This window comes from Eublepharis macularius, chromosome 7 (assembly GCF_028583425.1).
Source record: "Eublepharis macularius isolate TG4126 chromosome 7, MPM_Emac_v1.0, whole genome shotgun sequence".
In the NCBI taxonomy this organism is placed as follows: Eukaryota; Metazoa; Chordata; class Lepidosauria; order Squamata; family Eublepharidae; genus Eublepharis; species Eublepharis macularius.
In genome coordinates, this window is record NC_072796.1 from 82,783,976 (window position 1) to 82,799,476 (window position 15,501).

General features: G+C 42.1%; 1 protein-coding gene across 2 annotated transcripts in view; it reads left to right on the plus strand.

The window, feature by feature from the left end:
* Window positions 1–15,501, plus strand: part of MAPRE2 (microtubule associated protein RP/EB family member 2) — a 142,766-nt gene that overhangs the window by 26,899 nt on the left and 100,366 nt on the right. Inside the window, exon 2 of one of the 2 annotated variants that reach the window (XM_054985373.1) lies at window positions 2,355–2,410. The gene's annotated coding sequence lies outside the window, so the exon portion shown is untranslated. Of the gene's footprint in view, window positions 1–2,354; window positions 2,411–9,811; window positions 9,832–15,501 lie in introns of those variants that run through there. The other variant, XM_054985371.1, reaches the window with a different exon arrangement.

Here is a 15,501-nt window from a genome sequence, read left to right on the forward strand (position 1 = left end):
GGTCAGAGTAGAAGAGGTTGCTGTGAATTTCCTACATTGTTCATGGGGTTTGACTAGATGACACTAGGGATCCCTTCCAGCTTTATGCTTCTACTAGCACCAGAGCCATTATGTGAAACAATACAACAGGCTCTAGCAGTGGGGACTTGGGAGGGCCATGTGACCCTGCTCCATCGCCCTGTCCCCAATGGGCCACTGTTGTGGGCCGAGCCGCCAGGCCTTCCCACTGCCTCCTCGCCCCTTAAAAAAGGGCTCTAGAAAACAGCTCCTGTGCTCTGCAGTGGGCCGATTTTGGCCCCAAACAGGCCCAATTTGGCCTCAAATGGACCATAATTGGCCCGCTGCAGAGCACAGGAGCACTCCAGGGCCCATCATGCTACCCTGGCCTGCTTGGGGCTTGCTGCAGGGCTGCTGCCATGCTGGGCCTTGCTGCCATTGTGCGGCCCTGCCCCCCCCATGCAGCCTTCCCGCTGCCTCCATGGCCCCACAGAGGGCAGAGAGGCCCAGTGCAGCCCTCCCAAAGCCCCACAACGGTGCACCACACTGCGCCAACAACTCACCTTTTATCCTGGTGCAGGCGCACCCACCTTTTTATCCTGCGCCAGGATAAAAAGTGAGTCGTCGCCAGTACAGCTTGGCTTTTAGGTAGTAGGATGTTTCTGTGTGTATAGGCCTTGCTTTTATGTAGGGTTGCCAGGTTCCTTCTCTATGTGGCACTTCCTGTCACTGTTCAGCTGGGTGGTAGTAGAAAAATGTGTGGTGAGAGAAAAATGGGGGGGGGACGGGCAGGACAATCACCAACATCCCATTGTGATAATGTCATTTCTGGTGTGACTGGAATGATGTCACTGCAGTGCTGATGATGCTCCAGCATTCAGTCAAATTCTATGGTTAAACCACAGAATTTTGTCCAAATGCTAGAACATTTCCAGAGATGCAGTGACATCAGTTCAGGTTGCACCATAAGTGAAGTCATTGTGGCACCAGAAATGTGATTACATTGTCTTTGAGGGCTTCCCTAACAGATCAGTCTCCCACCAGTTTCCAGCCTCATGCTATGTATGACATATCAATGGGATTGCCAGCTCTTTAAATAAAGGGTCCCAGTATGTGGGCAGGGCTGGAGGTAAAGTTCTCTTGCTAAGGAGTTTGAGTCTCAGTTGGGTCCCAGGGTGGGTTGGAGATAAGAGTCCTTTCATTCTGGATGCATCCAGGGAACTCAGTTTTAAAGCTGTCTATTGATCTAACATATACACTAAATGTGTTACCAGCAGCTGGGTTAGTTGGTTGCCAACTAGGCTTGCCATTTGTCCACCAATGGTAAATAAACTCCTTCCTTTGGCAGGAGAAATTATAAACAGTGGGAGAAAAATACCTGGAAAATGGCCTCCATAGTGCCTTGTAAGAATTTTCCTGGGTTTCTATGGTCTTTATCATAAAGATTAGTTGAAATTCCTAGTGTGTCACGTGAAACTCACATCTTCCCAAAGCCCCACCCTTCCTAGGCACCATTTTTCCTAGTATTTACTGAGGCGGTGCTGGCAACCCTATTGCCAACTCTTCCTGTCCAGTCTAAAGGGATGGATGTATCTTGTGGGTGGGGCCTAAGGCTTGCTACCATGACCCCCCCACAAATGCATTACCTACGTTAAGTAGTTGAACCAACCTTTGACTTTTCTGTTTGATTTATATTTGTAACCTCCCCCCCCCCCCCATGGGCTCAGGAATCCTAAGCGGATTTAAGTGAATCTCATTGATTTCGTATTTCCTATTTTTTTCATTCTTGTGAAACTAATTAGTATTCATTTTGGAAAGAAGAATAAAAATATACTGATATTGGTTGAAACATCTCAGGAAAGGTTTTTTTGTGTTGGGAGACAAACAGGATTTTTTAAATCACATGATGTAACAATTGGACAGATACCCTCATATGTCCTAGGTGTATTTTCATTATCTATGTAAACTACATAGTGTAAGTATTGCACCATGTCCCTTTCCCAGGGGCCTGCTTATTTGTGGTGGAGAGGCAATGAAAAACAGTGCTTGAAATCTGAATGATACTTCGGAATTCAAACAGCATTGTGAATATGATCTCTTTTTAGAGATTAAATAGATTCTCCATAGTATAGGAAATGAATATCTTGCAGACAGGCATATGTATCAGTTTGATGACGTGCGTGTTCCTGAGTTACAGTACTTTAATAAAAGGTTCGTGTTCTTTTACTCCTTTAAACCTAATGTGACAGCTTTATGGCTGTGTCCCTATGGAAAGACAAAAACAATGTATTACTTGGTATGTTGTTGTTTTCATGGCTTATGTGTTGACCTAAATTTTTCTCTCTTCTTTTTTCTAGTTTCTAATTGCTAATAGTCCATTTCAGCTATTGTGGAAAGTCTGTGAATGCACAAAGTAAGTTTTATGTTCCTTTTCCATTACTAATATAGCTTGATAATATACGTAAGACTATATAGGAAAGTAATTTGTCCTCTTCAACACAGAGAATCAAATGACTAAACACTAAATCTAAAGCAATATTTGATCAGCCCTTAATAGCTAGATATGTACTCATTTGCAAGTCCGTTATACCTAAGAAAATATAGGTGGTGAGCTCACACAGTGTTACTTGCCTGACCTATAGTTAAATGTATGAACGTATCATAGTCAGTTGTCATCACAATGAAGAATCTTCACAGACTGTATGCCTTTTACCATCACAAACAATAGATTCCAAGCAGGGACATATCTATTCTAATGACAAAGTTATCATCTGTAATGGTTGTTACACATGATCTCTTCCTCATTAGCCTTTTTTCATGAGATATGAGATGAAAAAGTTGCAGGAATTGTGAAACTGTGATATAAAAAGGGAGACAAATATATTACAGTACACGGAGGTCTCTCTCATTTCTGTGTGTCTCCTAATCTATTTTCTCCTCCCTCTTTGAACATTATTACCTACTTTATTTCATGTGTCTGTTTCTTTTACCTGGAACAAGCTGAAGAAAAGAGAGCCCTGCCAATATTTGCACAATTGCCCTGGAAATCCAACCCCTGGCATATCTAGCTAAATGATCTCCATTAACCGGTGTTTGGAAAGAATTTACACTGATACATAGAAACTATAGATTCAGACTAACGAGCCATTTATCTGTTGGCTTTAAATTTTCTTTTTCTCCTCTTAGGAAATTTGTAGTCAAACATAACTGGACAGGAAGATGAGGGAACAAAAGTATGATTTAGCAGTATATCCACAAGGTGGCAATGTTTAGAAAGCCTTTTGAAAATGTCAGCCTGAAAGGAACTGGTGTTGGTTGCAGAATGCCCCATTGCAACCCTCTCCCCTTCTTAACAGTAACATCCTTCCATTAAGATAAATCTATATTTAGAGAATTCTTTTCTGTAGAACATACAATATGCACATCTGTTTTATGCAACACAGGTTTTCTTTTTGTTTTTTAAAGTCTTTCAGGTTGGAGGACTAATGCAAAAAAATCACTCAGGGTTGGCATTCACAGTGGACTCCCTGAATGAAATCATGTTTTGGTGTCCTAAATATTCAGGGTGAAATTGTCTTGTCAAATTTAGTTGGTTGTGATGGAGGGAGCTTAATAAAGTTAATAAGGGGGTTATATAGCCCAACGCGGCTATCCATCTGAAACTATAGAATTTCTATCTGTGACACCTGGCTTATGCATTTTAGGGGTGCAGTAATCCAGGTCCTCTATTTTGGATAGCTTGAGTAGGGAAATAAATGCTAAGTATACTAGTCCCCATTTTGTTTTTTAAAAAAATCACGTACATTACACTAGAAATGTGAAGGCCTAAGCGGGGGGGGGGGGGGAAGGGTTCTGGAAAAATCCATGCTTTTCTGAGGGGAATTTTTCACAATTGCCCTGGAAATCCAACCCCTGGCATATCTAGCTAAATGATCTCCATTAACCGGTGTTTGGAAAGACTTTTCTTAAGAATCTGATGATCTGCTGATAGAGTAAACAATATTGTTCTAGATGGACTCAATTCATTATAAAGCACCAGGGCAGTAAAACTAGCAGTGCTACATCTTACAAGTGAAAGTTATTTATCTGGGGACAGAATGAACATTCTCTACAGAAGTCCACTTAGAATTGTACCATAGCTGTTGAAAACTAGTCTTGAAAACCATACGTTTCGATCTTGGAGTAATTGTTTGCTTAGCTCAACAAGATAGTTTCTTAGATAATTCCCTATGGTATTCTGTCGTCTGAGTGATTTTTCTTCCTAAATTATTCTTTGAGATATTAAGCATACTTCATAAATACTAGCATAGTTTTTCAGCAAATAGCTGCATAATTTTTTATTCTGGAAGTAACGAATTTTATTAGAAAATCATTAACAGAATTTTTATTTGGACTTCAAAATACAGCTATAGCTGTCTGTGCGACATTTTTTGTGCAACTACATTTAGTAGAATTGAGCAGCTATGTCAGTCTGCACTGCATATGAATATTTACATATGCTTGTAATGCTGAAATTTTATTATCATACAGTGTAGCAAGCTAAACAGTTTTAAAGTCACGTTTTCAGGTTGCTATAGAGTGGCTTGATGGAAGCCCTGCCTCTTTGGGTCTAGACTAAACATGGCAAGTTCCCGAACCAGTTCATGGTTCATGGGGTTTAAATGCCCCTTTCCGGCTGCTTAGCAGCAGAGAAAGGGGCATTTAATAGTTTAAAGGGCCCTTTCCTGCCGCTTACAACTGGCGGGTCCCTTTAAACTATCAGCTGGCAGGCGGCGGGGGAATTTCTGGGATTTGGCTGTTTAAAGGGCCCTGCCGCTTGCAAGTGGCAGGAAAAGTTTAAATGGCCATTTCCCGGGGAAATGGCCGTTTAAACTGCCCTTTAATACGAACCAAATGAACCAGTAGACCAGTTTGTGGAAGTTCGTGGAAACGAGCTTCCACGAACCACTGGTTTGCGAACCACAAACTGGGCTGGTTTGTGGGTTTTTTGGTTTGTATTCAGGTTCGTGCCCATCTCTAGTCTGGAACCCACCCATTGGCCTGGCAACTTTCTCTATGGCCTCAAATTGGGAGGGGAAGAGGTTTGTCGCACCCTCTTGTCCTCATTGCCCTCCTGTTGACTCTTTCTTGTGCAGTCTGAAATGGGTGGTTGAATCATCCTCACTGGCTGCCCCTAAGGCCCCTTTGAAGCAAGCACAATGAGCTAAACAAGGTTCCTGGCTCTTGAGGAGTCAAGAACCATTCTCCAGGCTGCTACACAACAGTGTCACACAGTTGTTGTGGTGTTGTATCAAAGGCAACTACTGTCTTATAGGATTGCCAGCTCCAAGTTGGGAAATTCCTGGAGATCTGGGGGGTGAAACCTGGAGAAACCTGGAGAAAGTGAGGTTTGGGGAGGGAAAGGACCTTGGCATGGCATAATTCCATAGAGTCCACCCCCCAAAGTAGCCATTTTCTCCAGGTGAACTGACCTCTGTGGCCTGGAGACCAGTTGTAATTCCAGGAGATCCCCAGCCACTACCTGGAGGCTGGCAACCCTATTGTCTTATCAGCTGCCCAGTGATGTCCTTGCCTCATTTATGGAGCAGCACCCAATAAGAGGCGAGTAAGCCCCAAACACAGGCTTTCAAACTACTGTTGTATTTAACTGGTCATATTTTAACAATTGAACTGCAGTTATTGAGGGTGAAATCTATTCCTGTTGAAATGTGTAGGGGGAAAGCTTGTAACTCCATACTCTTATCCGTGTGCAGACTGGAGAGATGGGGGGGCTTCCATTTGTGTGATCCTAACTAGATAAGGAAACCATGTATGCAAACAGATGCTGCAGCTGATCTAACAAGGATTGTATGTGGTCATAGTATTTACTATAAAGTAGTACAGGTGAAGAAAGCTAAAATAATAAAATAAAATGTTAATTGAAATGCTATTCCAAAAAAGAACATTAGTTCTGCATTGTGTTTTTCAAATATATGGGGTTGTAGAACATTTTTTACATTTAAAAAGTGTATGAAAAGCTTTAATATATTTTGAATGCTGTTTTATCTTAGCTTATAGAAAACAACATACACCTTTTTCCATTGAGTAGATATCCTTTTTTCTGCATAATGTCCCCCAACATTATGATTCTGTATAGATGTCATTAATTTCCCTGGATGCCTGGCTTCCTTAAGTATGCATCTCCCACTGCTCTCATACATCAAGAAGCAAAGGAGGCAGCCCACCATATTGTGAGTCACATGAATTAGCAATGGAGTGATGACAAAATTTAAATCCCTCAGAGTCGGAGTCTCTTCACACTTTTTTGGTCAAAGAGCTGTTAACTGCTCACTTCCCACTCCCTGTACCTGGGAGATTGCATGCTATGAATAGAAATGTGTTTAATTCCCTTTGATGTTGGCAGTTCAACTGAATAAGGGCACTCAAGTTTCAACTGAAAGCAACTGCACTCTTGTCTGTAATGGAAATAGGTATGAAACTAATTTTGTATAATAAGCTTTGTTGGACTTATAGTTAATGTGTTGAAATGGAAAAGAATCCTAAAACAAAATTCCAACTATATTTTTGAATCCCACTGATTTCAGTAAAATCAAAAAGAGTCCAGTAGCACCTTTAAGACTAACCAATTTTATTGTAGCATAAGCTTTCGAGAATCAAGTTCTCTTCATCAGATGCATGATCCGAACTGGTCAAATACAGAAGAGGAGGGATGAGAGGGGAGAGAGAAGGTGACATATATCACAAGGAGACAGAATGCAATTAGCGTGGAGGCAGTCAAAACATTCCTTTGCTTGGAAATGTAAACATCTCCTTTTGGTGTGCAGTCAGTTTGCCGTATTCATTTGTAAGTATCCAATTCCTATGTAGTATAAGCCTTCGATGACCACAGCTCTCCCTGCCAGCTGCATCTGACAAAGAGAACTGTGATCCTCGAAAGCCCACACCAGGCATCACTGGGCTCCCCCAGACCACGCCTCTGTAAAGGGAATCTGTTACCTGTGATAATGTGATAACCATTCATAGTCTCTATTCAGTCCCAGCTTGACAGAGTCAAATTTGCATATGAATTCCAATTCAGCAGCCTCCCTTTGGATTTTGTTTTTGAAAGGTTTCTGTTGAACCACAGCGACCTTTAAGTCTTTGGTGGAATGTCCTGGTAGATTGAAGTGTTCTCCCACTGGTTTTTGGACGTTTCCATTTCTAATGTCAGATTTGTGTCCATTTATTCTTTTGCGTAGAGGTTGGCTGGTTTGTCCAATGTACAGAGCAGAAGGACATTGTTGGCACATGAGGGCATATATCAGATTGGAGGATGAGCAGCTGTAAGAGCCAGAGACAGTGTAGTTGATGCCATTGGGTCCTGTAATTGTATTCCCTGGGTAGATATAGGGGCAGAGCTGGCATCTGGGTCTGTTGCAGGGCCTGGTACCTGTGCTGGTGACTCTGCTGGCCGATTCATGATTGTACGTGAGAAGTCGTTTAAGATTGGGGGGCTGTCTGTAGGCAAGGAAAGGTCTTCCACACTGATTTCAGTGTGGACTAAATCTTGCTTACTTCAGCATGATATAAATTTGATTTATGCGCGGCTTGCTTGGATTGGTGTATTAAGGACTGGCTGCAGATTTGCTTATTCCAAAGGTTAGGGTTTCATTAGTACTGTTCAAGGCTGACGTATCATTAACATGGTACATTATGAACTTTCTAGCTTCATTTTTTTCCCTTGAATGTAATTGCTTGATACCATTATTAGCTAGTGTTTAGAGCTATTATTATATGACCATTTTGGTCAAAAGTAGGGGGGGAATTAGGTACTTCTATGGGGGGTGAGGTTAGTTAACAACATGGAATGTTTGTTTATGGATCCAGACTGCTTACTTGATTTAGAAATAAGATAGGTTTAATGCCCATTTATGGTCTTGTTTTAAAATGATCTCAACTTCTGCATGACTTTTTTCCCACTGCTCTATAATCAGAAAGTATCCCCTGGGAGTTACAGTAAGTGACTGATCAGAAGTTCCAGTTTTAAAAGACAGTGCAGTCTGATTCACTCAAGTAGTAATATAGTTTAAAGCTAAGTAGACAGGAGTTATTTTTACTAATATGTAGAGTCCACTGGCAGTGCCATCCTAAGCAGAGTTAAAACCTGTCAAGAGCTGAAGCTGTTTCTTGGCCAAACTTATGCTCAGATAAGCCTACCTGTTAGGCCAAAAAGAGGGTTCAGACTCAGAGAAATGAAGAAACTCAGTGTAAAGTATTTTTCAGAGAGATAAATGTGGACATGTTTTGCAGCACATAGGTGCAAGAGAGATCATAGAAGTGCCAAGGCTGAGAGAGAGGTTCCTCCCCTGCATTCTAGCTCATTAGTTGGGGATAATTGCTCTGATGAATGTGCACAGCTCAGCTGCAGAGAGTTACACTCATGTGTCTTAGCAAGGTCCTGATTGGTTGCTAGAATCCACCAAAGTTGCTGGTAGATGTGAGATAAAAATGGTGAGTCAGGTATGGTTATTTGCTCTTGGACAAGCAGTTGGATGAAGTTGCTGTCCTGGCCATCTTGTTCTTGGACATACCTTCAGATGGAGAACTGGCACCTGGTATTCTATTCAGTTTGGTACTTTGTGGCTTGCCTTTTGCAAGGTATAGGCTTACCAGCCCCCTGCTTGGAGCTTACCAGCAGAGGGAAAGGCATGGGGAGGGGGAGAAGCACGCACATGCTCCTGTGCTCGCCCAGCACACTGGAAAATTATATCATTTTTGGCACAATGGGGGAGTATGGGAGTACATACATGGGGGGGGGGAGAAGTCATTTTCCAGTGCAATAGGCAAGCAGGGTGCATGCATGTGCTCTGACCACACATTAGAGATGAGTACCCCACTACCCCCCCCAGTCCCTTGCAGCCCTGCATTGGCCCTAGGGGACTGATAAACTCTAGCATGGTAACATCTGGTTCAGTAGGCAGAAGATCCTGCTAAGTATTTTTTAAAATTTAAGTAGTTGTTCTTGTTTTACTTATCCTGCCCTTGCACACCTTTTATATATGTAACCTTTTATGCAATATTCTTAATAAATAAATAACAAAACTCTTTACCATTGTGTGATGTTGTTGCATTTGGTGCTTCAAACTTAATCTAGCACCTTGGCCAATTGGCTCAGCTACCAGTCCTGTTTTAGGGTCAAACCACACGAGACAAAATACACTTGAATTACACTTGAATTACACTCTAATACACTCAAATTACCTGTGTAATTCAAGTGTATTTTATCTCATGTGGTAAGACACTTAGTGGAACTCAGTAGGCAAGTGGTCTATCTAATTATCACCTAGTACAGCTGGAGGCTTTATTTAGGCAGAGAAAATTAGTGGCAGTGATTTACCTTGGGATGAAAGGGCTTCTTGCCCCCCTGAAGTGTGGTTGTTCTTGAAAACCCACCCTGGGGACCTGGGGGTGGTGACACACACATCTAAAGCAATTGATTTAGAAAGGTGTCACTCTGCATAGAATAGTTTTGGGTGGGTAACTGGTGTCGGTCTGCAGTAGATTAGTAAGGTTCAAGTCCAGTAGCAGCTTAACCACCAACAAAGAATTTCCCGGGTATTACCTTTTGAGAGTCAAGCTCCCTTTGTCAGTTACCTTCATCAGGATATCTAACGAAGGGCACTTGACTCTTCAAAGCTTATACCCTAGAAACTCTTTATTGGTCTTTAAGGTGCTGCCGGACTTGAACCTTGCTCATATGCTTAGAATGGCACTGTTAATTTTGTATTTAGTTCCTTTTTTCCTGTCATAGCTTCTTTGCTGCAAGACTGAATCTGGAACCTGTAATGCAAAACCGTAAGTGTTGGACAGGACTACATGTCCTCATCCAGATCAAAAACTTAACCAATCATAATTGCAGATACAAATGTGCATCTGAATGAACGACTGAGTGAAAACATGGAACTCACTTGCGTATGTGAATCATTTGTACTGTTGGGGCAAGAATTGAGAGCCAGTTTGGTGTAGTGGTTAAGAGTGCGGGACTCTAATCTGGAGAGCCGGGTTTGATTCCCCACTCCTCCACTTGAAGCCAGCTGGATGACGTTGGGCTAGTCACGGCTCTCTGGAGCTCTCTCAGCCCCACCCACCTCACAGGGTGTTTTGTTGTGGGGATAATAATGACATACTTTGTAAACTGCTCTGAGTGGGCATTAAGTTGTCCTGAAGGGTGGTATATAAATCGAATGTTGTTGTTGTTATAGGAAGATATCCTAATCTTTGAGATCAAAGGTTGATTCAAAGTTCTTGTGTTTTTTTTTAAAAAGCCTCATTTGTATAAGCTTGTTAGCTGCACTGTTTAACCATGTTAAAGAGATCTGTTTAACAACAACAACAGTAAAAATCCCTGAAATAAGATAAGGCTAGATAACTGACATGTACCTCTTATTAACGTTGGTTGTTGCTCCCTGAAAAGCAATTTGAGTTTAGCTAGCTGTTTTATTTAGAAAGCGAATTTGCTGTTTCAGTGCACTTAATTTAAGTGAGTTGGAATCATTGAGTTAGGTTGCTTTTCAATATTGCAAGTAGATATCACAGTTTAAAAAATATTTTATTTTCCAGTGGTAAACACTGTTTCTGTTCCCCCATCCAATGGCAGGAGTAGAGAAGTACAGTTTGTGTTAATTATGAAAATGAAATATTTGGTGGAGAGGGATTAAGCATTTGCAGTTATTTTCTTGTCAAATTTAAGCTTTGCAATTTTAAGAACATGATATAATGTAATGAAATATATAATGCCATTAGTTTGTATTAAAACAATTGTTATAAATATATCCAGTATTAGAGGGAGATCTACACCCTAAGGTACCATCACATAATTGAGGTATTCCTTTATGGGAAAGCAGGATAAAAATGAATAAAAGTTGAAGTTTGAAACCATGCATCATTCGAAACTACACATATGAGCTCAGTCCCTACACAAAAGAATAAATGGGCACACACCTGACACTAAAAATCAAAATATTCAGAAACCAGTGGTAGAATATTTCAGTCTTTGAAGCAGCACTGGATCTAGGCGCGCGGGGCAAACCTTGCCTGGGCACTGCATGATGACGTCACTTTCATGATGTCATCACGCAGGGGCAGGAGGCATGCCCACCTGCATGGCAAGCTGACCGCTCCAGCGCCCGGTGAGCCGTGGAACTGACGGCAGTGCGGGCGTGTGCTGGGGCGGCTGGCTGGCTTGCCACGTGCGCAGGACCTCCCAGCCCTGCGCTCAGCCACCCACCCGGCAAGCCAGCTGCCTCAGCGCGCGCCCTTGCTGCCGCCAGTTCCACGGCTCACCAGGTGCTGGGGTGGCCGGCTTGCTGCACAGCTGGCTGAGCACAGGGCTAGGAGGCCCTCCGCGCGGTTCGCATGTCCCACTGCCCTGTGCCGCCCATGCGGCAAGCCGTCCGCCCCAGCGCACGGTGAGCCGCGGAGCTGGCAGCAGCGAGGGCACGCGCTGGGGCAGCTGGCTTGCCGCGTGGGTGGCTGAGCGCAGGGCTGGGAGGTCCTGCGCGCGCGACAAGCCAGCTGCCTCATCAGCGGGGCTGGCGAGGGTCTCCCAACCCTGTGCTCAGCCTCCCTGGCGGCTGACAGCCGCGCCTGGTGCCCCCTCTTTGGCAGCACCGGGGGCAGGCTACCCTCCCTGCCCCCCCTTGATCCGGCCCTGCTTTGAAGCCATAATATTAAGTAACCATCTCTCAGTTAAAGAACTCAGAGAGATTCCAGCATGAAATTGCTGAATTAGAATCCTTAAAAATTTTGACACAATCCCCCTCCCTCTGTGCTGAATTATGAGATGGGATTTCTTAAAGCGCAGTACTGAACAGAGTTAGATGCTTCTAAACTAATTGACTTCAATAGACTTTGGGTGTAGCTTTTCTTAGGATTGCCCTGTCATAGTGGCATCCTAAGCAACTACTTACTTCTAAGTCCATTAAAGTAGAAGGGTACAACTCTGTTGTTGATTGTGCTGTATGTGACTCCCATGTTGCACTTCTGGGCCAAATACCCAAAAGAATGTCCTGTATTCTGCAACACTGGAAAGTATTTTTTCACCATCCAATCTAAGTATGAGATGTGTTCAGTAATTCATCAAATGCAGTAGCAGTGCGATAGGGTGGGATCAGTTTTTTTTTCTGTCAATGAAAAAGGAAAGAGAGGTCCGTTTTGACTACCCAAAAAGTCTATGCTGGGACTTCTAAGAACAAAACCCTATGGAACATAGATTGTAGTAAAGAGAAGAAAGTTAACTGGATCAATCCCATAATCCCCAACATTACTATATTTGATAGAAGGGTCTTACCAGCAGCACAATCTGCTATAAGAATACAGTTTTAAAATATCACTCTAGATTGTTTGATGCATCCTCCCTTATTCCCAATTTCTCCATTTCAAGTCTTAAAACATGAAGGTTCCCAAATTGCTTTTTTCCTGTGCTTTCTTTCTTTGCTTTATTTCTCTCATCCTCCAAAGAACCCAGGATGGTGTACACGATTCTCCCTTCAGAGATGAACCGTGGAAGAGCTGTGCTTTTCCAGCCATTTCACTGTTCTGAAAATACTATATGTGTCTTCACTCCCCCCTTTTGTTCAAATACTTATATAATAATAATAACTGAGCTTATATACCGCTCTTCTAGACAGATTAGTGTCTCACCCAGAGCAGTGAACAAGTTAGTGTTATTATCCCCACAATACAGCTGGGGAGCTGGGGCTGAGAGGAGGGGCTTACCCACGGCTACTTAATGAGCTCATGGCAGTAGTGGAATTAGAACCAGTAGAGCCTGCTTCTCTGCTTATCAGTTACATGAGCAGCAACTGCACATTTAAAACTTGTGCTTTTCATGAGCAAAGCACTAGGGGTCCAGAATCTCAGAATCTTCTGCGTATGTAGTCAAGAAATTCATATTAGAGAGCTGGTTCTCCGTAACCACTGAGAAAAGGCCAGTCCTACTGGCAGATCAGTTTTACCATGGCAATGTGATTGCCAAAGTCACTCTGGCTGCAGTGTGAACAGTATCTGTCTGTGCAGTGTCCTGTGCATAGTATCCTGTGCCTAGTGTCTTGCAACTCATCCTGTGTCACTCATGGCTAGAATATGACATATACAATGCATCTCATACTAAAGGTCAGCAAGAATCTTAGCAGTGATGAAGCTAAGGGAAAGTCGCTGATGTGATAGCTTCTTTTTAGTTTGGTCTTACAATCGTAATTATAATTTTTTAATAATTTGCCATAAGTTCTTTACTTTGGATTAGTTTTCCTTTGTTGGCTCTTGTGTACTAAGAGGAAAGCATTTGAAGATGAACAGCTGTTGCTACTGTGCTGAATTCAGTGTCTGTTCCATTGACCCCCTGCTCTTGTTTCTTTGTGTTACCTCTTCTTTTGTATTTTCCTGTTGTTACAAGATTTATTGCCCACCCATCCCAGGGTCTAAGGATTAGTAACAATCTGTTTCCCTAAAAACGTGCTAGAATGTAAGCATAATGCCAATGCCCTCTCCCATCCATAGGCTTTCATCCAGACTTGCGAAACAGTCCACATTCTACATTCTTGCAGCCCTTCTAAAACATCTGCAAACTCTGATTCTTGCAGATCTCCAGGGGAAGACGGCTGTAGTTGTCTGAACGGCCACTGAGAATGCATCTTGTTGTACACGTATTGTACAGAGTGATAGTCTTATACAGTGCTCTAAAAGTAAGCACTCTAGCTCAGGGTGATGAATGATCTGTTTTCTACTTAGTATTTATTTATATATTTTATTTGCAAAATGTATATCCCACCTTTCTGCCCAAGCAGGACCACCAAGGCAGCTAACAAAAACCGAATATTATAAATGTACATCATAAAACCAATTAAAACAAAAACAAAAACATACAATTAAAACATACGGCCAGAAGGAGGAATCATTGAGGGAACAGCAGACAAAACACAAATCTTCACCTCCTGGTGAAAGACACTGCAGTGTGCATAGAACACTACTTAACATGACAATTAATTGCTAGAATTGAGAGGACTAAGTAGAAGGTGGCTTTTCCTTTGTGTCAATAGAAAATAAAATATGACATTTTCCCTTTTATGTATTTAATTCTACTCTCTCTACTCTGCAACCTATATACCATAATCTCCATCTTTTTCATCAGATCATCTTTCTTACTGTGTCTGCTCAGACCTCTGTAGTCCTATGCAGAGTGATTCCTGTCTAAACCTATTGAACCAGTAGGCTTAGCCTGTAGTAATTCTGCATAGCATTGCTCTGTCAGACTACTGATGAACAGAATAAGCATTGCACAGTTTCATCTCTAACTTCCACTCCCCCACATCCTACTCATTGCTCCTTTGTGCCCCCTCCCATCATGAAGCTGCCTACTAAGTAGCCAAAGCAACAAATCGAAAGCTTAGGGGCTTCTGTTTGCAGAGGAAGTGGCTTTTGTGTCCTACCTAGATGTCAATCACTTTCATGTAAAGAGCACATTTATAAGGATCTTTTCTTTGAACAATAAATGAGTCTATCAGGAAATGACAGTATTGTGTCCTAAAATAATAGTATGCTGTTTACATACAGGAAGTATGTTGGGAAACTTGTGGTGTCTTACTATTCTGTTCCAGAAGAGGGTTAATTTCTAACATAGTTATTGAAATATTGCAAATGCTACCTAAATTTAAATTTGACTGTAAGTATGTTGATCAGTCTTTTGTGTTAAAGTTAAGTGATTTCAGGAGGCTTTATGTCATAGTTAAGGTCATCTCACGGAGCTAAGCAGTGCGACTATGATAACCTTCCATAAAGAAGGGAGAGGAGAATGATGGAAGCTGCTTGGGGTCCCCATTGGGGAGAAAAGGGGGGGTATAAAAAGAGGTGGCAAAGTAAATAAATACATTCTTTTCCTACTTTAAGTGGCATGAAAGCAAGTTGTATAAATACCTTAGAATAAACAGCATGAACTTAAATCACTCATCATACCGTGTCTGAACTGCTAGGCTGATAACACTGTTGTCAGTTGCTACTTTGTTACTTCATCATAAGCATGTGATTCTTCAATGGCAAATGTTAGTGATTGACTTGAATCTGTAAGTTAATATGGCTTAGCATGAGGCTGCATGCCAGATCTGATAAGCAAAATTACATCTGCCTGTTGAATGATAGCGAAATGACATTCTTTAACTATTACAGTAACCAGCTCTATATCTTGTTACTGGTGATGCAGTAGAAGTACTAAGTTGCTGCTTGATAGCTCTTTTCAACTGGTTGGAAGCAAACAAATTGAAATTGAACCCAGACAAGGCGGAAGTGATGCTGGCTGGAAAAGCAGAGATCTTGAAAGACATTGTGCTTCCAACCTTTGATGGGGTTCAGTTGACCCTGGCTGATGTAGTTAAGAGCCATGGGATTATATTAAACCAGACACTGCTGCTAGAGAAGCAAGTAAATGCAGCCACAAAAAAGGACTTCTCACTTCAGAGACTAGCCTGGAAGATG